Source organism: Pipra filicauda, unplaced genomic scaffold, assembly GCF_003945595.2.
Source record: "Pipra filicauda isolate LSUMZ 115617 unplaced genomic scaffold, ASM394559v2 scaffold23_size5868930_pilon, whole genome shotgun sequence".
Lineage (NCBI taxonomy): Eukaryota > Metazoa > Chordata > Aves > Passeriformes > Pipridae > Pipra > Pipra filicauda.
The window spans coordinates 5,568,013-5,592,639 of NW_024104354.1; positions in this window are offsets into that span (position 1 = coordinate 5,568,013).

The window sequence follows — 24,627 nt, forward strand, 5'->3', positions numbered from 1 at the left end:
CTTAGGGATCTCCTTTCCCCATTCCCAACAAGGATCACTGGAGCTATGCCCTCTGACACTGCTGGCTACAGCTCTGTTGCTGCTTAGCTACTACTGTAAGCTGTTACTTCTCTAGCTTTTGTACTAGGCAATACTTTTTTTTTTTTAAATAATTGTTTTTCAGACTGTTAGTAAGCCTTTAGGATAATTTCTGAAATAGAACAATCCTATCCCCATGTCTGAGTGGTCAGTACCACCATAATAACATATTTCAAACACATCGGATCTCTAGAAATCCCTTAAGTCTGTTCCCAATCCCCATTAAAATTGCAGCAGCAGTACATTTCTCCAAGGCTACACTGGTTTGGAAAAACACCTGGCACACATCATATGACTTCAATGCAGAGCACACACTGTACAGCTGCAGCTTAGGCGACACATCTCATAGTCACAGTCAATCCGTAGCAACAACTGAAAAACAGGAACCCAAAGTAGAGGAGTAGGTTTGTGGGATCCCTTTGTATAAAGAATAGTATTAAAGGGCATTAGTCTTTTGGATACAGCTGAGACTTCTGGACTGGTTGCTGGCTCACGGCCACACGTGTACCCTATAAATCTATTTTTTGTTTTTATGTGTAAATGATGTAATGCCCACAAGCTTCCTCAGTCAGGGTTCATTACTTAATTTCTCAGGTGGCTGAAGTCATAGGCTTTGTGGCGTCTATGGCCACCCACGATGTGCTCTTACTGCCCAGAAATGAACTTCCTCTTAGACCTTGTATTCTAATTGGCATCTGCAGAATTAAAAGTCCACTGACCACTGCATGTCATGGGAACATTTTAGAAAGCATCTCTGGAATGATAAAACCATTTTGATCCCAAAATAATGTATGCGCTTAACCTAAGACCTTTTCTGATAGAAAGAAGACAATTAAAGCCAAGTTTTGATATGATGCCATGTTAAGAAAAACCCTGTTTTCATGAGCAAACATCTACTTGGAAAGTAACACTAAGTAAGATAAAATCCGTGCTTTACCTAATCTAATATTCCACATTAACAGAATTTTATCCCAGATTTTCTTTACTAAATGGAAGTACATCTTTACTAACATCACCAGTCATTCCTGGGGTCAGTTATCATCAGTAGAGTAATGAGGATTTATCTGCTTCCTTTGCCTTACCCATTAGTGATAAACATACCTCATGTTTTCTTTTAGTCCTGCTAAACTCATACCCTTGCTGTTGTTTTACCTAAATGTTTATAAATCCAAGAAGTTAATAATGCATGAAAAACAGTTTCTTGGGCACAGAGGCTTTCCTACACCGGTTCAATTTGCCCTGAGAAATTAGCCTTCTCCATAATACTGCCAAATTTCATGGTACCAAACCCAGTGGTTTTCTGATAATAGCTGTGATCATTTGCTTTTTCGCAAACTGAAATACTGTGCCTTATTAACAGTTAAAATAAATTGAATGAAACGGTGCACAGGTCAAATTATTACCATATAAACACTGATCATCATTTCTTAAACTGTGTAAATTCTTAAACTCTGAAAGCATAATCTTCACAAATTACAGGTATTTTCATGAGCCTAGAATCAAGTATCTCAAAAAAAATTAGATGGATGTGGTCTAAAGCACAGTGAAATCTTTGTATCCCAGAGACTTTGAGTAAAATTCCTCACTGCCAGAGTTAGGATTCTTACTGAGGAAAAAGAACACAAATGACAACAGTAGATAAAAGCATGTATTTATATAGGAACACAAATATATTATATGCTTGCGGGCAAGTTCATCAATGATGTCCATCTGTAAGAAGGGTCAGAAGGAGGATCTGGGGAACTACAGGTCTGTCAGCCTGAACTCAGTGCCAGGGAAGGTCACGGAACAGATAATCTTGAGTGCCATCATGTGGCATGTGCAAGACAACCAGGGCATCAGGCCCAACCAGTGTGAGTTTGTGAAAGTCAGGTCCTGCTTGACCAACCTGATTTCCTTCTGTGACTAAGTGGCCCACTTAATTGGTGAGGCATAGGCTGCGGATGTGTTTACATGGACTTTAGTATAGCCTTTGACACTATTCCCCAGAACATTCTCCTGGGGAAACTGTCTGCTTAAGGTCAGGAGCATGGTTTGTTGAGTAAAAAAGTATCTGTATAGCTGAGCCCAGAGTGGTGGTGAATGGTGCTACATCCTGTTGGTGGCAGGTAACCAATGGTGTTCCCCAGTGCTCAGTCTTGGGGCCAGTTATCAATGATCTGGACAAGAGGATTGAGTGCACCCTTAGTCAGTTCTCAGATGATACCAATTTGGGTGGGACCGTTGATCTGTTGGAGGGTAGGAAGGCTCTGCAGAGGAATCTGGACCAGCTGGATTGATGGGCCGAGACCATGACGTTCAACAAGGTCAGATGCCAGGTCCTGTACTTGGGTCACAACAACCCCATGCAGTGCTACAGCCTTGGGAAGAATGGCTGGAAAGCTGTTGGGTGGAAAAGGACCTGGAGATTTTGGTTGACAGCGGCTGAACGTGAGCCAGCAGGGTGATCAGGTCAAGAAGCCAAGAAGGCCAATGGCATCCTGGCTTGTGTCAGAAATCATGTGGCCAGAAGGACCAGGGCAGTGACTTGTCCTCAATTCTGGTGAGGCCCCACCTCGAATCCTGTGTTCAGTTTTCCACCCTTCATTACAAGAAAGACATTCAAGTACTGGAGTGAGTCCAGAGAAGGACAATGAAGCTGGCAAAGGATCTGGAGCAGAAGTCTTATGATGAGCAGCTGAGGGAGCTGGAGGTGTTTAGCCTGATCCGAGGTAACAAGCAACAGGACAAGAGGAAATGGCCTCAAATTGCATCAGGGGATGTTTAAATTGGATATTATAAGAAATTTCTTGTACAAAGGAATTGTCAAGATTGGGACACTTTCCTGGAATCCATCAGGGAAGTGGTAGAGTCATTACACCAGGAGGTATTTAAAAGACATGTAGATGTGGCACTTAGGGACATGGTTTAGTGGTGGACCAGGCAGTACTGGGTTCACAGTTGTACTCAATCGGAGAGGTCTTTTCCAGCCTAAACAGTTCTATGATTCTATGATGCATTTTTCAACAGCAGTAAAGTCATATACAAGAATCTTCAGATACTGGTTATTTAATTTCAGTCTATATGCATTATAAATATTAAAAGGAGAAGAAACACACCATTTTCTCACAGAAGAAAATCTGTTTAAGAGTCTTTAACCTGCAAGATTGTGAGTAACTAAAACATACTGTTTATCTTCTCCAAGAATTTTGGCAAAAAATAGTACCACGAGAAAAATGGATGTTCATCCTGTAGACAATACAAATGGCTCCTGCCTTTTCTTACAGTGAAAATGCTTGAAGAACATTTTTGGACAGGATGTTTCCAGCAAAGAGTCTCAAAACAACTTTTTGCTTTCTTTCTGTTGAATATAAAACAGAAATAAAAGGTGGCAATGAGAAAAAAAACTCATAAGGAAATTTTTTGTCCTCAGCAGCACCTTACTACTCAGAGAGAATTTTATCTGTGGAAGAAGAGGCAAGAACAAAGGTTCATTGGTCATATGAAGCTAGTAGCAGAATCATAGAATCACAGAATCAACCAGGTTGGAAAAGACCTCTGAGATCATCGAGTCCAACCAATGACCCAAGACCACCCTGTCAACTAGACCATGGCACTAAGTGCCACGTCCAGTCTCCTAAATACCTCCAGGGATGGTGACTCCAGCACCTCCCTGGGCAGCCCATTCCAAAGTCTGATTACTCTCTCTGTAAAGAATTTCTTTCTAATGACTAACTTAAACCTCCCCCGGCACAGTTTAAGACTGTGCCCTCTTGTGCTATTGCTGGTTGCCTGGGAGAAGAGACCAACCCTCATCTCACTCTGACATCCTTTCAGGTAGTTGTAGAGAGCGATGAGGTCTCCCCTAAGCCTCCTCTTCTCCAGGCTAAACAGCTCCATCTCCCTCAGCTGCTCCTCATATGGCCTGACCCTTCAGCAGCCTCATTGCCCTTCACTGGACACTCTTCAGCACCTCAATATCCTTCCTGAAGGGCCTAGAGCCTCACCAGTGCTGAGTACAGGGGCAGAATCTCTGCCCTGGTCCTGCTGGCCACACTGTTCCTGGTACAGGCCAGGATGCCATTGGCCTTCTTGGTCACCTGGGCATATTCAACTGGCTCATGTTCAGCTTCCTGTTGATTAGAATCCCCAGATCCCTCTCTGCCTGGTCACTCTCCAGCCACTCCCCAGCCTGTAGCACTGAAGGGGGTTGTTGTGGCCAAAGTGCAGGACCCAGCACTTGGCCTTGTTGAACCTCATCCTGTTGGAATCAGCCCAACTCTCCAGTCTGTCTAGGTTCCTCTGTAGAGCCCTCCTACCCTCCAGCAGATTGACATTCCCCCCAACTTGGTGTCATCTGCAAATTTGCTAATGGTGGACTCAACCCCCTTGTCCAGATCATCAGTAAAGATATTAAACAGAACTGAGCCCAACACTGATCCCTGGGGGACACCACTAGTGACTGGCTGCCAACTGGATGCAGCCCCGTTCACCACCACTCTCTGGGCCCGGCCCTCCAGCCAGTTCCTAACCCAGCACAGGGTGCCCCTGTCCAAGCTGTGGGCTGCCAGCTTTTTCAGGATTATACTGTGGGAGAAGGTGTCAAAAGCTTTGCGAAGTCCGAGTAGACCACATCCACAGCCTTCCCCTCATCCACCATTAGGGTCACCTGATCATAAAAGGAGATCAGACTGGTCAGGGAGGACTTGCCCCTCCTAAGTACCCGTCCTAGTTAGGACAGCTGAGACCAGTTCATCACTGGATAGGTGTAACCCAAAACTGTGTATTCTATAGCCTTTCATGCCATTTCCCAGAAACTGTTATCAATGAACAATTTACACTATCTGCACATAGAGCCTGACTCCTCAGGCTATAAACTAGGTGCTAAGAGGCCTGCGAGATAGGAGTTGCTCTTGTCCTCACGCCCATTAAGGAACCCCCTGCCCTGAGGGAGATACTGAACATTCCTGCCTGAACTGGAAGATATATAATCTTGGAGTCTTGGGACCTTTTTAACCACTCGTGGGATCCAGAGGAAGACTGCAGACCACCGCTCTCAACCAGACTGCAGACCACCACTCTTGACTGGGCTGCAACCACCACTTTTCAACCAGACTGCAATCACCACTCTTGACCAGACTGCAACAGCACTCTCACTAACAGGTTTTCCCCTCTCCTTTTCCTTTGGACTTAGGGGGCCCAAAGAACACCACTCTGTTCATGCCCCAGGGTGCTGAGTTATATATTTGGGTTTTGTGGGTTAAAACCAATTGTTTGTCTGTATAATCGTACTTATTGTATTATTTTATTAAATTGTTATTCTGATTTATAATCTCTCTTTTGAGTTGAGTTCATTTCCCCTGCTGGTTTACCTTTAAACCAGCGCAGTACCTCAGCCTTATCCTCGTCTTTGGTAACTATGTTCCACTCCATGTCCAACAAAGAATGAAGGTTTTCCTTGCCCCTCCTTTTGCTATTGACGTATTTTTAAAAGCACTTTTTGTTGTCCTTACAGAAGTGGCCAGATTAAGTTCAAATTGTATTTTTGCCTCTCTAATTTTCTTTCTGCATGACCTAACCATATTCCTAAACATTTCATGAGTTGCCTGCCCTTTTTTCCAAAGGTGATACACTCTCTTTTTTCCCTAATTTCCTGCAAAATCTCCAGGCCAGTTGTTTTCCCCACCAGCTCCTCTTTCAGCACATAGGGACAGTCTGCTCCTGTGTCTTTAAGATTTCTTTATCGAAGTATGTCCATCCTCCTTGGACCTCTTTGTTTCTAAGGGCTGTTTCCCAAGGTGCTCTCCGAACCAGCCTCCTGAATAGGCCAAACCTCTACCCTGCCCTCTGGAAGTCCAGGGTAGAGGTTTTGTTGATGCCCTTCCTTACTTCACTGAGTATTGAAAACTTTATAATTTCATGGTCACTATGCTCCACACAGCCCCTGACCACCACATCTCCCACCAGCCCTTCTCTGCTTTTAAACAGCAGGTCTAATGGACCCCCAGCCCTAGTAGGTTCGTTTATCAGCTGCAACAGGAAATTATCCTCCATACACTCTAGGAATCTCGTAGACTGCCTCTCCTCTGCTGTGTTGAGTTCCCAGCAGACATCCAGCAGATTAACGTTGCCCACAAGAACAAGGGCTGGTGATTTTGAAACCTCCACCAGCTGCTTGTAGAATAATTCATCACCCTCTTCATCCTAGTTGGGTGGTCTATAACAGACTCCCACCAGAAGGTTGGCCTTGTTGGCCTTCCCCCTGATACTGACCCATAAGGACTCAGCCTTATAGACACTGACCTCAAGTTCTGGAGAGTCGTGAGACTCTCTAACATATAGAGCCACCCCTCCACCTCTCCTACCTCTCCTATATCTTCTGAAGAGCATTGCAGCAATCCAGTCATGCGAGTCATCCCACCATGTTTCCATGATTGTAACTATGTCGTAGCTTTCTTGCTGCATGATGGCTTCCAGTTCCTCTTGCTTGTTTCCCAAACTGCGTGCATTAGTGTACATGCACTTCAGCTGGGCTGCTGATATCACTCCTAACCCTGGCTTTCCACCCTTGAGCTCTTCTCTGGAGAGCTTCATTTCAACCCCTTCCCCCTTCAAACCTAGTTTAAAGCCCTCTTGATCAGCCCTGCCAACTTATATGTTAGGGTTCTTTTGCGCTTGCTTGATAGATGAAGCCCATCCAACCCTAGCAGGCTTAGTACCATAAATTTTGCCCCATGATCAATAAAAACAAAATTCTGCTGGTGGTACCAATCCTTTAGCCATCTATTGATAAAATGTGTTTTCCTACTCCTCTCCTCATTCATCCCTGCTCCTGCAGGAATTGGTGAACACCACCTGTGCTCCTGTCCCACCAATTCATTGATCCAAAGCCCTAAAGTCCTTTTTAGTTGCTCTGGTACCGCTTTTATCGATCTCATCGCTCCCAACCTGTACCACCAACACTGGGTAATAATCAGAGGGCTGAATTAGCTTGGGGAGTCTCCTGCTAATATCCCTCACCTCGGCCCTGGGAAGGCAGCAGACTTCCCTGTGGATGGGTCCGGTCAGCATACAGGGCCCTCAGTTCCCCTCAGAAGGGAATCCCCCACTACAACTACCCTCTTTTTTTTTTTCTTAATAGCTGCAGTTGTGATCCATCTAATAGACAGGGTGCAATGGAGAGACATCCAGACAGATGTTTATCTTGAGTGTCATCTGCCTGACTCTCTAGGCCCAGAGCCTTATACCTGTTCTTTAAGGGCACCGTGGCAGGTGATGGGGGTCAGGAGGGCATTCTTTTACCTCTCTGTCCAGGGACCCGTTTCCATTATCCCCTTGGTCTGTTCAATCTGCCTGATGGCAAGAGGGGCAGGGCTTCTCTGACTCCCGCTGAACTTCTTTTGGGGTTGAAAGGATGCAACTTCACCAGTCTATTTCCCCTTCACTTTCCCTAATAGTCTTTAGCCTCTCTACTTCTTCCTTAAGTTCTGCCACTAAACAAAGCAAATTGTTCACCTGATCTGACTGTATACAGGTGTCTTTCGCATTGTCCTCTGGTACTAATGCAAGGCTCAGACACTCCCTATAGCCAGTGGCCTGGACAGCTGTGTCCTTCTTGGGGGGTTCTGTCTGGGTTAGAACACTCCTGCTGGCAGCAGCAGCAATGGCTTTTGATCCTTTGGAAACCATCGATGGATCTACTTGAGTTGGAGAGAGAAAAAAACCAAGAAAACAAACAAAAAAACCAACCACTAAACAAAACCACACACAGCTACCACAACCCACCAGCAAAAGCCAGAAGAGTGGCTGTGCCCTTCCTCCTCACTCTGCCTTGTGCAAACTGCTGTGCCACGCCCTCACCGCGGTGCCATGTCCCTGTTTGCCCGCTCCTGTTTGCAATGCTCCCTAGAGATTCTTTAAATCACCTGCAAATGGACCTGGCATCATCCCTTGCTTACCTGGTTGTCTCCCAAGAGTAGCCAAGCCCAGGTCAAAGGGTTTGCTCCCAAATATTTCTTCATGTATTTTTATTCAGTCTTTTCTACACTGGATGTCTGTTATCCAGGGTTTCATCATTGTAAACCTGTTCCCCTGCACCTTCCGTCTGATTCTGATGTCTTTGGTTTATCTTAGGACCCATGTTCCTTACATGCCTTTTCTTTAAATAATCCTTCCCAGTGGCCTGGACTCTACCTTCTGTTTTGCTTGTTTTCCCCACAAAGCACTTTTGCCTGGCTAGAGCTCTGCACCAGACACAGACTGTCCATTGCCATACACAGGACCCAGCCTGATGCTCAGCCTCCATGGGCACTGCCTCCCAGGCACACCACACCACCTTCCATAAGCCTACTCACTGTGTTCAGAGAAGGGCACAGAAGGAAAAAGGCAGGTCCTGGAGGACTGAGTGATGTACCAAACCAAACCAAATTTGGCAGTGCTAAGTTCCAAATATTACAAAAGTGATACCATTTCCACAGAGGATATGAACAAGTACTTTGAACTGGGACACGTGCTCTGCCAGGAGGGTAGGCGCTTAAGCAAGTCCTCCCTGTGTCCAGCCCTCTAGGTTTAATGGCAACACTTGGCCACCTGGAAAAGCCACCTCACTTTGCAGACCTGCAGCTGACATCCAGAAAGCTTAACTGTGATGACAGCCAGGCTCAAAATCTCCCCTACACACACACAAGGCCTGCTGCTTCCCAAGTCTCAAGATGTCAACCTGGGCCCCAAGGGTTGCATCGTGGAGGCCAAAAAATAAACAGCCAAGCATTGCAGGCAGCTGCCGGGCACCCTGCATTCCCATGAGAAACTCGCAAAACTGGATAAACTGCGTCACAGCAGCCTGCAGACTGGAGGCCTGGATGGTTTAAAAATACTGCCTGCTGCAGATTTCCCAGGCCATATATAGTTCACACATCTCATGGTAGCAGGAAGGAGCTGCAAAGACACAGAGAGACAGAGAAAGAAGGAAGTAATGAGGGATGTGACTGCCAGCGCACAACAAAACCAGGTTAAAAATAGCCTGAACTGCAACAGCTCTCTCCTATTGGGGGAAGGCAGAGCTGCTGGTCCTTCCTGGCCTCTTTGACCCCTCTCTCAACTGCCTATTTTGTGCCAGGAGGAAAGGGCAGGAAGAAAATTTTTGGTTCCTGTAGGCAGAAGAGAAAATGACAGCCCTGTTTGTTTTGATACTGGGCAGGCTCCCTGGGGCTTGCACTGACACCTGGCTAGTTCTGCAGGACCCCCTCCCCGAGGAGCAGGCTGAGGGCATGCAGAGAGCACAGGCTTGAAATGCATCACTCACACTCCCCAGCAGCAGCAGGCATAACCCTGAGGGATGTGGTGCCACACTGCCCTGAGTTGAGGTGCCATGCTGCCAGGTGAGGAATGCAGCCTGCACATTGAAAAGAGCTTTGAAACAAGTCTCATCTTCCTCCCCCCAACCTGTGCATGTTGAGTCCTGATCTGGAGGCAAAGTCAAGCTGTCCAACCCTATTCTGGTAAAATAAAGAAAAATCACAAAAAACTTGTTCTGCCCATCACTTCTCCTCTCCCACAGTCTAGCCTCCCCAAAGCCATTGCAAAGGGAAAGCAGCCACATGCCAAATGGAGTTATTTCTCTGTAAGGATCTTCTCCATCACCTTGTCCTAGCCCAGTCCCCCGAAAGGAAAGCAAGAATATGAAGTTGTGTGCCATCAGGCCAGGGTGTGTGACTCTAGCCTCCTGAAATCCTCTCGCTTGTTGATATTTCCAGCAGCCAGGTGAGCACTGTCTGAGCTGTGGCTTGGGTGGAAAGAAAGATATGTTGGTGTGTCTCCAGAGGCCAGGCAACTCCTCATAGGGCCAGCTTTAATGAATGAATTAAATTAATTGATTTTTTCTTTTATTCCTGGTAATTTACATCACGCAGACCTGGGTACCCCAGCTGCAAACAACTTCGGTCAACTCCTAGATGCTGACACGAGGCACTGAGAGGGGTCCAAGCCAAAAGCCCAGATTCCAAACGTCCCTGAACTCTGGAGAAGTTCAAATCAGAGCACACATCTTTAGTGAGAAGAGGAAGGCTGTAATATGATCCTAGGCCTGGGCAATAGAGGTAACATTCCAGTGTGGTCTGAAGGTGACTTCCAGAATATGTGGTGTGGAGCAGAGTGGAGGAGGAGAGGGAAAAGCAAGAAGGCATTTTTCATATGTGAAAAAAAAAAAAAAGCACTTTAAGGGGAGCTGGGTGTCTGCTGTCTGTGGTGGGAGGGCGAGAAAGGTTGATGACAGAGTAAAGGGGGTTAAGGAGGTGGATGAACTCTGAATGGAACTATGAGTGATACCAAAGAGCCCTGTAGGCTGTCAGAGAGATGCTGTGAAGGAGTGGAAAGACCAAGAATGCATTCAGGGAAAAGTCCATCACAGCACACCTGTATGTCTATGAGATCTTGAGAATATAGAGGCATTCAGGATCACACACTCTCTGCAGTGCTCTCTGCCTCCTTTTCATATGGATCAATACCCTCCTAATGCCTCAGGTCCAGTTCTGTTTGCAGGGCAAGAATGCCTTCGCCGAGAAGGGCAGCACTGGGTGCTGCCTGTGCCAGTGTGGGGGACAGCGAGCAGTATCAGTTCCTCTGCATGCTGCCAGCATTTCCAGCTAGTGGAGCAGGTGGAATTTTCCCTCTGGAGCACAAGAAGCTGCATTCTGCTCCGTCAGCTCTCCATCGTCTTGGGTCTCAGTTCATCACTTCAGCTTGCAAGAATTAAGGTGGGGCACTAACCATGTCAGGGTGTAGAAGCACAGATGCCTTTTTTATTCCACATCATAATATGGACTCTTTGATCCTTGCTCCCAGAAAGGCTCCCTAAATGGCCACAGAGAGACAGCAAACAGCCTAACTGGGTTCCCCTAATGCTAGATCAACATGCTGAATGTAATTAGACATATCAACCTCTGTACACCACAGGAGGAATATTTAGCCTGAATTTAGAGGGCACCAGTCTGCAGGATTGGGAAGCCACCCCCATCAGATTACACAGGGTTAAGGTTTAAGGTCAGGGCAGTGCACGGCTTAAGGTGATAGCAGCTCAGGCCTTGATCGCAGGAGGGTGTCATGACAACCCCAACTGTGACCATGCATGAGGTGTGCATGCAAAGGTGACTGTGTGTGCAGCACGTCCCTCTCATGGGTCACAGGAATGAACTCCCTGGTGATACCTAACCTCCTTTTGTCCAGCTGATGGTGACTGGTTATATAGGTTTTGTGCCATGCCACATCACTGACTTCCTGGCTCTCACTTCCTCAGTTAATGAATGCTACCACTAATTAACTGACAGTATTGGAGCTATTCTTGGCCACAGGTGGATCTTACTGAGGTCATACTGGTTGTTGGTAATATAATTTATTACCCTGTGAAGTACTTTGGGATATAGAGTGAGAAGGCCACTCGAAAAGTGCCAAAACAATAATCCAACTCAGGATTTTCCCAGCAAGGTAATATGTTCCATACTTGCTGTGCCTCTGAGAAATAAGGCATCGAAGTTGCGTTGGCTCTGGTGGAATGCTGTAAAGATTTCCAAATACACTGATGGAAACAGAGGAGTACTGTGCGCAAAAGGTGGGTCCCTTTTTAGAGAAAAAGAAGGGCAAAGCATTTATTTTTTCTTAGAGCAACTCTGAAGACAAAAAATCCCATCCTGTGGAAAGGCACTCATCTGCAAAAGGGAAGTACTGTGCTTCAGGCAGGCGGGCAGCACAGCAGCAGGGTCATGCCATCTGGCCCATGTTAGGGCTGGAGCTGTACTCTAGATGAACTCTACCAAATTAGCTGTACATGATGCTGCATTCCCTCCTTTCTCGGAGGATCAAAGTAGTTGGATCCAATCCCAGCTTTCTGCAGATAAGCAGGTCACAGGACTAGTTTGCACCTCTGTGCTGCTTGTAATACACTGTGTTACAGATTCTTCTGGATTTCCTAGTTTGTGCCCATATGCACTGGATACTGCTAGTCACATTTTTTCTCTTTAGTCCTCTGAGCTAATCTAGGGACCTGGGATACTTCCACAGACTCTTACTTGCCAGTACAGACTCTCTGGCAGTGCTATATCTGATTACAAACTACTACCACTGTTCTTGCCCACATGCATTTTACGTTTCCTTGTTTTATCTAAAAAGCTCATTCTTTCCTTGAAAAGGCTTCTCCCACCAGCACAGCAGCACGAGGGCAGGCACAGCAGCTCAGCAGCCTGGCTTGGATTAAACATTTGCTGAATTGTGGAGGGAGAAAGGAAGAAAGACAAGGCTATCTGGTTTGGTAAGCCACGAGGCATCCTGAAGGCCTAAGCAAAACGCATGTGAAGAATAGGAAGGAGGGGGGAGGCAGCAATAATTGGAAATCCATTTCACTTGTATAAAAGTGCTAATTAGTTGTTTATCTGCAGGCACACTGAGGGCTTCACAAAGGCACACACAAGTTACAGCGACTAATTACTAGCAGGGTCTGGGAGACTGTCTTCGTAATTCAAATTTCTGATCAAGCGGCAGCAGTAGGTGATTCAAAAACAAAAAGGAGAATATATACATATCTATTCTTCTTTAAAAAGATAATGTAATTTTGTGTCATAGGACTGGGTGATAAACTGATTGTAATTTTAACCGTTGCTGTTTAAGCAACAGATACATATCCAATATGTAAGTAGTAGCTTTAAAGCAAGTAATTTTTCTTACCTATGCAGTTTAGAAGCAGACACATGTTGAAACTATGCAAAAATTTATGTCAAATTTGGCAAATAGTTTTGGATGAAAAATAGAAGTAAAATTGAGAAAAAATATTTTAAGAAAGATTTATTTGAATTTTGAATGATAGTTTGTGAACTGTGTTCTTATTTTAATTAAAAAAAAAAAAAAGGTCTGATTTGTCCAGAGTGCTCTGTTGATTTGAAGAGAAATAACTTTTTCCTGTTCTCACACTCAGTATAGTGGCAATTGAGAGAACATGCTCCCATCGTCCCTCTTTCCCGGGACATAAAAAGGTTTTAAGAAATGAATGAGGAAGACATTTAAACAGAGGCATTCTATGAACAAAGAAAAAACATGTAAATGCTTTGGATAAAGCATTTAAATGTTGTATTTCACCTGTCAAAAATACATCGAGTATAATAATAGAATAGTACTCAATTAGATTCGCACAGCTCCAGTGGGATTGGAAGCATCCTGAAGATTTTGGCCTGGGATCCTTCTTTACAATGTGCTTTTTCGCAAATCTGATACTGGAGCAGTGAACACCATTACCTAAATGAAAGTGCTTTTTGTAATTATTTTGATAGACTATTTTTGACAAGTCTGCTTAATTGAAAATGATTTCCAATGAGTGTATTTTAAAAGCAACACATTTGTATTTTCTTGTTGCAAAAAGTTCCATTCACAAAAATATTTGGTATTAAAAATTACTCATGACCTCTTTACCAGAATATTTTTTTTGCCAGAAGATTGTTTAACACAGCTCGTGAGTGTTGTGCAGCCTGTGTCTAAGCTGTGTTCCTCACAGACAGTGACTGTGGCATTTTCTGTGCTCTGCTAGGTGGCTGAAAAACACCTGTAAACAAGTGTTTGGAGGCACTGCTTCCCAACATTTATTGAAACTCCCATTTCCATGTTCTGCAGGTCACGAAAGATCTGCTTTTTCTTTTTCCCCCAGAATATTGCAGCCAAGAAGCCAACAGAAAGGTTTGCTGAAATGTTTACATGGAGAAAACAGAAAAAAAAAGGAAGAGAATAAAGTTCCAACTGATGCCAACAGATTGTATTTGGTACAGTACAGCATGTTGCTCACAGCTGCATTCAGAGAAGAAGAAAACATTTTGCTGGGTCTAAGGACTCCCTGCACAGGAATGGGCTTCCCGCAGGGAGAATATGCAGTGCCATGCAAGCACTTCACAGCAGTGAAGCACAGGATCATATGGCAGCCGTTTGCTGTAGAAGGTCTTCCCTTTTCACTTCACAAGTCACAAATTCAAAGCAAAAAGTTGCATAAAATAGAGCTGTAACTCTATACCTAAATCTGTAATTCAGTTATAAACTGAGCACCTTGGCCATCAGCCACAATAAATTAATATTTCTAAAAAAAAGAGTTCATATTTCCAAAATTAAAAATTGAAATCCAAGACCAGCCCTTATTTACCTGGGTAATGACCACAGACAAACTCACAAAAACCCAAATTCAATTACCTGAAATGCTATTGCTTCATAGTACTTTAGTCTTCTAATTTGGACATTCTTGATGCAAAAACAGGGAAGGGCGAGACCAACATTTTTTCCTCTGCCATCAAACTCAGTTTTGCAGCTTTTGTTGAGCAAAATGCTTTTTTATTTCACATTTGTATCTACTTAAACAACTTACCTTATAACATAGCTGCTAAGATTTGAGGGAACAGGAAACTGGAAAAAAAAAGTGGGGAGGGGAATAAATTAAAAATAAGTTGAAGAAAAAAAACCCTGAAATTGAAAAAAAAGGCAAACTCAAATAGAAAAAAAGCGCAAATAAATCTTTGATCATACAAAATACGTTTTGTGAAAAAGAAAGGATTTATCTTTCACCCTTCTGCATATGCTTTTTTTTTTTTTTAATTTTTACATCCAAAAGTTCACAAGAGAAAGTCAAGTAACAGTGATGAATAACTGACATCCGGTGTGAAAAAAAAAATTTAAAAAAATGCAAAATACTTATGAAATTGGGGATTTGAAGGGGATTTACACTCACCCCTGGGAGTATCTTGAAAAGAAAATGAAGTGCTTACCATAAGTAGAGAGTAGAGTCACAATCCACATCAGGGAAGGTACAAAACTTTAAGACATGAACCAAGGCTGAGGAAAAAGTCTTTATGAAATTAGCAGAGCTAAACTTCAGTCAACCAAGTAGAAGACTCTCCTTTCAATCAGTTAATTTAGATAGCCAGTCCTTTCCAGCTCAACAGCCATCTGCACCTCTTTAAGTTGTCATATTTGGTTTGACTGAAATGTTCACATAGAAAAAAACCCAGAACTTTGAGAGAGCAAGAACCCTACTGACAAGCTTTGTAAAAATCAAATCTATTAACCAAAAAAAAAAAAGGCAGCTAGACAAAGAAGGTAATAGACAGACATTTTATTGGGGTAGGTTTTATTGTGAATTGTGAATGGCACAGTAACCAGTTTACAAAGGCCGACCAACTACATTAAACAAGACAATTACAAACTTCACCCCAACAATTTTATAATGTACCTCTTTTGTAGCATTCATTGGAATGACCCTCCAAATAACCAAAAAACAGGGAATATTGTTCATGTGGAATCACCATTCAAACATTCCTGTCATCTTCCTAATGTCACCACACCGACCTGTCAGTGCCCTGCAATGGAACACTTTTGCACGGCACTTTATCAGGGTGTCTTGCACGGGGTTATTGCAACTTCCAGCGGTCCTGGAATGCTTTCTTGAGTCTTTGCATGCACGCTGTGCCACTCTGACACTCAGAGAGCTCTCTGACAGGGATCTCACTCTTCTGCTTATGAAAACATTCATTAATGTTACTCTTAGCAAAACAATTAGAAACTAAATACATATTCTCACAGAGCAGATACACAACTGCACATAGGAAGGCATATATAAATGACATCTGCCAAAGCACTCAGTCGAAAAGCTTAGCTGTGATACAAATTTCACAAAAAAGCATATCTTCTATTTAGATATATCCGCACTACCTGCAAATTGATTATAAATTTACATTAAAACATAAAATATATTAAGACCAAGTGTCCAAATTAAGTCTTTTTCAGAACAAAACAGAAGTAACTGTCTAAATATTTGCCTCATCTTAAGAACCTTAGTTTAAAAGGCAGGTAAGTTAAAATCAGCATTTATCTGCACAGCAGAAATTCTGATTGATATTACAGTACTAGATTTCCCATATGAAAAATACAAGATATGAAAAGCTGCAGAACCTGAGAAGACAACTAGTAATACTGAAAAACACTTGGGAATTTCAATGGTACATGGCTGCAGGTTTTAGCTTTAAAATTTTTTGAGGATTTATGATCCAGTTCCAAAGAAACAGTAAAATTGTGGGCATAAAGAATTACTTGATAAAATCCTTACTCAAATTTTTTACATAAAACTAAAGAATGTGGACTCAGCGAAGCAAAAAGTGGAAATGTTAGCATCTTTTTAGTTCTCATTTTACTGTATCCTTTTTTTTTTTTCCACTTAAACAGATGCAGATGGGAAGTTCCTCTCCTTGTAATGGTGTCACAAAGGGATGATATTTTGTCAGTGAAGATGACAAAGAGATATTGCAGAGTCTCCACCCCTGGAGAGAGTCAAAAGCTGTATGGACATGGTCCTGGATCACCTGCCCTCACTGACCCTTCTTGGGCAGGGGGGTCAGACCAAATGGTCTCCAGAGGTCCCTTCCAACCTCAAACATTCTGAGATTCTGTGGTCTTCACTAACAAGAATGACATGTGATGTTGCGAGAACATATCTACTAATCACAACTCAATACTGTGTATGTGATGTACAATGAAAGGAATTCAAGTATTTTTAACAAGAAAAAAACAGAAATAACTATGATATTAAATAATATTTGATTATTAAATTCTGATTTCCTAGGAAGTATCTTTCAGGTGAATGCCTTAATGCAATCCTATAAGACTGAAGAAAATTTTCTTTTGCCTGAGTTCTGTAAGTCTTTATTTGATGATGAGCAGACAAAACAAGGGTGATAGCTTACAGCTCTAAACATTGCATTTCATTAATGGTTCATCATGGCATACACGATTTCACATGTAACATGTAACAAAACTGTCACTGACCACCCCTACTCTGCTCTATGTGTTTTACAAGAAAGAAGAACTCCACAACACAAGGATGTAAACTTAGAAATTTTCTATCTGAATCGTCAGTGGGGCCTTTCCTTTTCCCTAGACTGAGTCTTCTTGAGCAGTGAATCCATATAAAACCAAAAATCACAACATCTGTTTTTCAGTGCATGCCATTTTTTATGCTTTGTCAGGAATGCTCACCCACAGTTGGCTCCTCTAGTCCCATTTCAATCTTTGTACTGGTGAAGAGCCTAAACCAGGAAGAAATGGTTGGACTTTGAATGCATGGTCATCCTTAATAATTTTTCCGTGCACTGCATATACTACATCCCTCTGTTTCTTCCTTATCCATGTCCTGGCCAGGATGAACTCTCCAACAGCCCCAAAGTAGATCCTCACATCTTGCATGCAACAGCAATCATTCGCCTTCACATCAGTGGTCGAGCAAAAGTACAATCATTCCCAGTAAACTGTGCCTAAAATAAAAAGATTTGCTGATAAAAATTTGAGGTGTACGAAAAGTTGCTTCTGTGTTAAGAAGTGTTGGGCAGTTTTAAACAAAATATTATCTCACCCTACCTCTTGGAGACTGTAATATTTTTCCAGCTCCCCCTTCATAGTTCCCCACAGTTTGCAACTGCATTTGGCAAAAGCTTATCTTCCACAGTCTGAATGTGCAAGAGTTTTGTTTATCTATCATGTTCATTATTATGTGATTAGACAGTAGCCACCACCTGTTGTAACTATGATGTGAAATGAGGAATGTGTAAAGATTTACTGCTTGCTGTCTAAACGCAGCTTGGAAATATATCTCTACAGGAATAAACTTGCTTTTCAACTTAAAAAGTGTAACATACAGCTTGCTTCAGAATAGAGGAAAATAAACGTAGCAGGAAATCCCCATGTTGACACACTCAGGTTGGTGCCACTGTTCTGACCTAATCAGTAAAGGAAATGACTTACAACAGACCTACAAGCTGGGGTCAGCAGCCTCCGTGAAGCAGCAGCAAGGGGTTTTCAAGGCTTGGACTTGACTTTCATGGTGGCATTCAGTCACTTCTATAGCATCTCCTCAGACTCCCAGTTTGTTAGAAATAATAGAGTCAGAGATCAAATTAAGAAGCAAAGTGTTACAGTGGAAGCCAAGTAAGGCTGGTTTCTTCCTTCCTGCTAAACCACTGATGACAAGACTGCTTTATTCCCTCATGGGTTTCCACGGCTCCTCCAACACCGTTCTTCCTGGACAAAAGATCATATACTCTCATTCGTCATGCTTTGCCTTCTACAACTGTTTCACGATCCACTGATCCACCTTCTGATTACAGCCATCCATTGCCATAAAAGACACTTCTCATAACACCTGAGAGGGCTTGTGGGTGAAGGTAAAGCTGCGGGTGGGCAGCATTGCACACATATCTGATTTTGGGAAGGTGGGAGAGAGAAAAAGTGCCCAAGTGGTGGGTTGAAAGTATTCCCTCCAGCCATATTTGGGTTGTGGAGAGGAAAGACATACACACTTCAGCCTCATCACAGTGTGCTCTGGCCCACTGCCTGTCTGTGTTAGTGGGAGACCAGGACCTGGGGAATGCTGCTGTGCTCTCTGGCAAACCATTGCTGTGCCCTATGGGAATGCTAGTTCCTTCTTAGGGTATGGCAGGATGCCAGAGCCTCAGTGAAACCACGTAAAGGTTGTTTGCAAACTAAATGATTCTATGATTCTATATGGAGACAGACATACACCAAACTGAGGTGTCTGAGAGAAGATGCAAGCCTTGCGTGGCTTCCCCATGGTCCATGTCCCTCACAGGCTGGTTCAGAGGCAGAGACAGATTTAAGGAGTGGTATCAGGGAATGTGAAAATCCTCACATTTTCAGCTGTCAAAGCTCATTAGGATTTTACCTACATGCCTTCTCCCAGCAATAGCAACTCAGCAGCATAGTGCCCCAAGACACAGTATCAGCCCCAAAAACTGCTGACGGCTGGGTGCCCCCTGGGCCAATCAACCCCTCACAGCTACTTCAAAGATGTGAGTCCTCCCCAGAACTTATTCATGAGTTTTCTTTAGAGTCTTCCCAGCTGAAAAGTACAGTAACATTAAATCTCATATGCTTTTTTTTTTTCCCCAAACAAAGTCTCCAAGCCTGACAGGCAAGGACAGGGATGGGATTAGGCAAACATCCTATACAGACGGTTCCTCTTTCTGTTTGTCAGTTTGTAAGTGCTTTCTCTTCTGGAACTATACAGTACTAACTGAGCCGGAAACAGCTATTTAAAAAGTGATTATAGTGTGACATTTTTGTTTGACCTAACATCAAGCCATGTGCAGCTTAAATGTCAGCAAAGCTATTTACTATAGGGACAGACAGGCCCTAGCATGCTTACACTTACCCAGCGTCTTAAAACTGATTGCTGTCTCCACTCATTGCACATGAATGACACCAAAGCCAAGATGTAAAGTATAGTGCTCTGTGAGATGTGATGATTGACTAATATGCTGGGTGGCACAATGCATTCAGCAGGAGGCTCACAGGGAGGAAGGCAAAATAATGGATAATTAAAGTCAATCTCAGGTTAGAAAGCAGGGGCCCATGCAAAAGATTTCCTTGGATTAGCAAGAACATGCCAATAGCTGGTGTGTTTTGTCCAGAGACGTCTGAAAAGCTCAAATATTTAGACAAAATTAGCAAAGCAGATTTTTCTATTAGTGTAGGAGCTGTACTGTTCACATGAGAGAGGAGGGAGTGCAGCCCCCAGCTGTGGCCAGTGGCCCTGCCCTTAGAAGACCCCTTGAAGCCCCTGCAGCAAAGAGCTGTGGCCTGAGGGTGTACCCCGCTCTCTCTCCCCACTCTGGGGCTGGTAGGGAACAAATCAGGCCGCCCAGCAGTGGCTGCCAGGCAGGGTGATAGAGGGGAAGGGAGGCTCCAGAGCCGTGTCACCAGCCATCAAAATAATAGCTGAGCAGTGGGGAAGCATGAGGCCAAAGCAGCTAATTATGTGCGTCTCTCCCTGTGTGAGAACCGACAGGAATGAAGCGGCTTCAGATCCCACAAGGATGCAAGAGCACATACAGCTATAAAGAAATAGATAGAGTTAGGTAGGACTAGGAGTTCTCTCTGGAAGACAATGAAAACTTTTGCAATGGATGGAGATAAGGGCGCTTGTAGGTCCTTAATGGGACTAGAGGCATATATCTGGACAGCGTTCCAGTCTGACCTTCTTCTCAGAGCCTAAAATAACAAACAAATCACTGTGCCTTTATTTTGAGAAAACGTTGCTCACAGAAATAAGGGTGGGTGGGGGCACTCAAAAGGAAGTAGAGCTGTGATAAAACTTCCATTTTGTTCTTTCTTGCATGTCAGAAAAAAATGTACATTATAATTCAGAGTGCCTTTCAAGGTTTATTTTTCTTTACATTGTTACATGCCCGATCACATCTGATTTTGGAAACTAAGCAGGGTCTGACTTGGCTGACATTTGGGAGACTGCTGAAAATTCAGGAGACTGAGCCGGATCTGTGTGCTCATTATATGAATGTGCAGTGCCTAAAAGCATGATGGGGGGAATGACTAGAATATTCATAGCTTTTCTATATCTTAAAATACTGCTTTTCTCCACATTTAGCAACTGAAAAAACACTATGACTGAAAATAACATAATGAATATTTAATGAGCATTTTTTTTCAAATAATAAAAAGCTTCTGAATATTGGTTAATACTTTCCAAAAAGCACAGAAAAACCCTTTGAGCAAACTGATCATCAGATCATTAGAGATACTGCCTGCTTGCTATTTACTTTACTAAGTGCTGACATGTAGGGGACTGTTAAAATCCCTTCAAAAAAATCATTTAAGTGCAACATGTGCATGTGCAATAAACAGTATAAACAGTATAAACTTTTTAACAGAAAAGATATCAGAGGTAGCTAGAGGATTTTTTACACACAGGATTTACTCTTTTCTTGGTGTTTCCAGTGACAAAGGGCTTAATTATAACAAAGCTCCTTCATTCTCACGTTACCTTAGAAAATTTCCAAAGATCAAGGCTGATCTGTTACTATTTTAGTTTGAGGGTCCCAAGCAAGAGTTAAAATTTTAAGAAAAGTTTCCTTCTTTTAAAATGCTCATTAGTTAAAACAAATGCACTTTTTAAAAAATAACAACTGTAACTAGAACTCCCTTCCTCTTTTGCTCTCTTATCAAATGTCATCAGTGGGTACCTCTCAGATCCTGAGCGGGCCTTGCAGTCCAGGGTGAGCTCCTTTTTTTTTGTCACCTCTTCCCCATGCAAAAGTTAAAAAGGCAAAACCAATAGTGAATTTGTTATAAGGTAAACAAACATCAAACAGATTTTTGAGTATCTGTCATCCATCCTTAAACAAGAAATAAATATGATACGGCAAAGCAAGGCAAGATTCACAGGCTGTAAGCCTCTCCCATGTAGTGCCCAAGATGCCCTCATTCAGTTTTGCAGCCCTTCTTTGTTACAGCAAACTGTAAGGGATTTCTAAATCCTAATTTGGATGCATCCCCCAGCAGCAGAGACAAACCAACAATTACTGAAGCAAGGCAAGTTGTTTTCAGTTTAGCAGGTTTTTTTCTAAGCCAGGCTTGTGGTTTCATTTAAAGTTTGAATGCTTCCATTCTCTGAGAAGGCCAGTGGCTTTTCAATAGCAGAAGATCAAATGATGTTAATCGGGCAGTGTGACCTAATCCTCTAATTCAACTGTCTTTTTACATTAGAAATGTTCTGCTCCTGTAAGATTGATTTGCTCTTAAATTGACTTTTTTCTGTTGTTCATTTTTAAAGGTGCTATTCTAAAGTTCTACTCCTGGTTCTGCAGATATGTTACGCAAATAAAACAAGACCACTTTTTCTCCCTTTTGAAGGGTTAAATAGGATAATCTGATAGAAAATCTCTTGCTAATTACAGAAAGCCCAAGATGTTACGCAACAGCAGCAAGAAGAACATTTTTCTTTTTTGGTAGTGATCCCACAGGTTAGCTACACTGAATGTGGATACTCTGGACAGCTATTGCCAACTATGGGAAGGCTACCATAAGTGTACATTCTCTTCAGCCTTCTGATATGCCTTCCATTGGAGTTCGCACACATTTCACCAAAAACTGAAACAATCTTCTCATTTCATTTTTGTTCCCTTGTTTTTTCTGATGCGGTGGTTCTGTTGCAGTGCCACATGTGAGGGGACTTCCACAACACTGCTGGGAAAGGGCAGCTGTCCCAATGCTCCTCCGCAGCTGTCCCAGCACTCCCCTGCAGTGTCCCCAGTGCTCCTCTGCAGCTTTTTCCTTTGGAGCCCAAAGACCAGACTCTCCTGAAACGTTTGGCTTTGCGGTCAGATGAGTGTTAATGGCCAGCATAAATGAAGTGGCATTCACTTACCCCTAGGCTGCATATGGCCAATATTTACAGATAATAACCAGACCACAGGTAACATTATTAGTGTTAACCTACTTCCCATGAGGTGTAGAACATGAATGGGCTTTTCAGCCTGCAGAAGAGAAGGTTCCTGAGAGACCTCACAGCAGTCTTCCAGTATCTAAAGGGGCCTGCAAGAGATCTGGAGAGGAACTCTTTATAAGGGCATATAGTGACACTGTCTGAAAGAGAGTAAGTTTAGATTAGATATTAGGAAGAAATTCTGCCCTGTGAGAGTGGTGAGACATTGGAACAGGTTGCCTCGAGAAGTTGTGGATGCGCCATCCCTGGAAGCATTCCAGGACAGGTTAGATGGGGCTTTGAGCAACCTGGTCTAGTAAAGGTGTCCCTGCCCATGGCAAGGGGGTTGGAACTAGATGATCTTTAAGGTTTCTTCCAACTCAAACCATTCTGTGATTCTGTGAAGTCACAGCAGATGTTCAGCCCTTGGCACAGACATCAGTGCATGGTGCCTCTCTCAGGTGCCTCTCTCACCTGCTTTGACAGCCTGCGCAGGGCAGTACGGGGCAGTGAGTGCATGGCAGAGTGAATGGAGCTACGTGGCACACAGGTACCTGTCACTCCAGAGGTTTGTTCTTTCCGTACCCTTACTGAAGTATTCTTGAAACAGATTTTCACTAGCTAACTCTACATTGTTGATAAGATTGGCTCAGATAAAGAAAGACATAATACAGTCTGGAGAACTAAAACAACCAGTTACAGTGTCTGGCAGGTGCTCTTCAAACTTTTGCCTCTTAAGGAGGACATCAGGTCTGTTATTGCTGCCTGATGGGTCTGTGATATGCAATCATTTTGCTATGTCCACTGAACTATACAACTTTTTCTTTTCTTTTTTTTTTCTCCCACCAGATGAATCCCATCAATTAATTACTTTTCCTGAAGGTATTTTGCCAACATAAGGTTTATTGTGTCCATATTGGCAGAACACATAAGAGTTTTCAAAACCCAATTTGTTATTGTTGGTGCTACGTTACTTAAACCACAAACGGATCAAGATTCATGCTATGAGTAGTTAATGGGTCTGCTCTCAGTTGTCTGACATCTGGAGAGATGATTTTCATATTACTGAGCCAAGCGTGTGAAGCATTCCCTTTTTCCCAGAGCTATTTCTTAAAGAAATGGAAGCACAATTTCAGGCTGGCATTGGGCAGCAGCAAATGCAGTCGAAGCAGAATTCTGTGGACAGAGAGCGCCATCTCCAGCTACTAAATCAGAATTACTCGGTGGTGACAAATCAATTAATTTGGAATTTCTCCTTTGGAATTGCCATCTGTTCTGGAAAAGATGGAGAAAAAGCCAGCTGAGACTGATGAAAGATTGAGATTTAAGCCTTAACACTATCTTAATATCCTGTAGGGAGACTTTGCTAATCCTTGCTAAAGTTTCTGAGTTAAATGAAAAAGCCGCTTAAAATTGCATGGAGATAAGCATCCCAAATTTGTTTCTTTTTTTCAGGCTGCTTAGTAAAGAATAAAATCATGATAGAGCTAAAATTTGTACTATATTAGTGTCCTCCAGCCTACAGAAAGTCTATGTTTCTAATATTCCACATGATGCATTTGATAAGTACTTGAAAAAGCTCATAAATGATACCTCCAGTACTACATCAGAAAAACCGGGTAGCAAACCAGTGTCAATAAGCAATATGCAAAACCAGCACACAAAGTACATGCAGAAGAATTATATACATGCACATGTTACAAAACTGACAAATATTAAAAAATACACTACATAAATATTACATAAATACATTTTATATAAAGACAAATATTACAAAATACTAAAAATATTACAATTTTTACAAAATCACAAAAGTTATATAAATACCTATACAAAAGAATTACAATGGTTGTATTAAGTGCATTATTTTGTGTACATTTTATCCCATGTAAATGGTACATATGTCAGGGTATACTTTTAAAGAAATAAGTGTTGCAAAAATAAGTCAAGACGTTATTTACGGCTGATGCCTGGAAATGCTTCTCCACCACAATGTCAAATGATGTTGTTGCCATCCTGTTGCCCATCAGTTTTCCGTACTTCCCAACACCATGGGAAACCTCGGGTCTTCAGAGCAATCACAGCTCCAAAGGGTTCAAATCGAGCAGAGATATTAAGTGCATTAGAAAATCAATCTGTAAATGAGAGTATGCTGCTTTTGATAGTGTTTTCTGAACTAAATAGAGAGCTGAGATCAGTGCCTGTGAATCCAGCCTCAGTAATGTCCCACAAGAGTTTGTTCTAGAAACCTATCTTAAGGACACCAG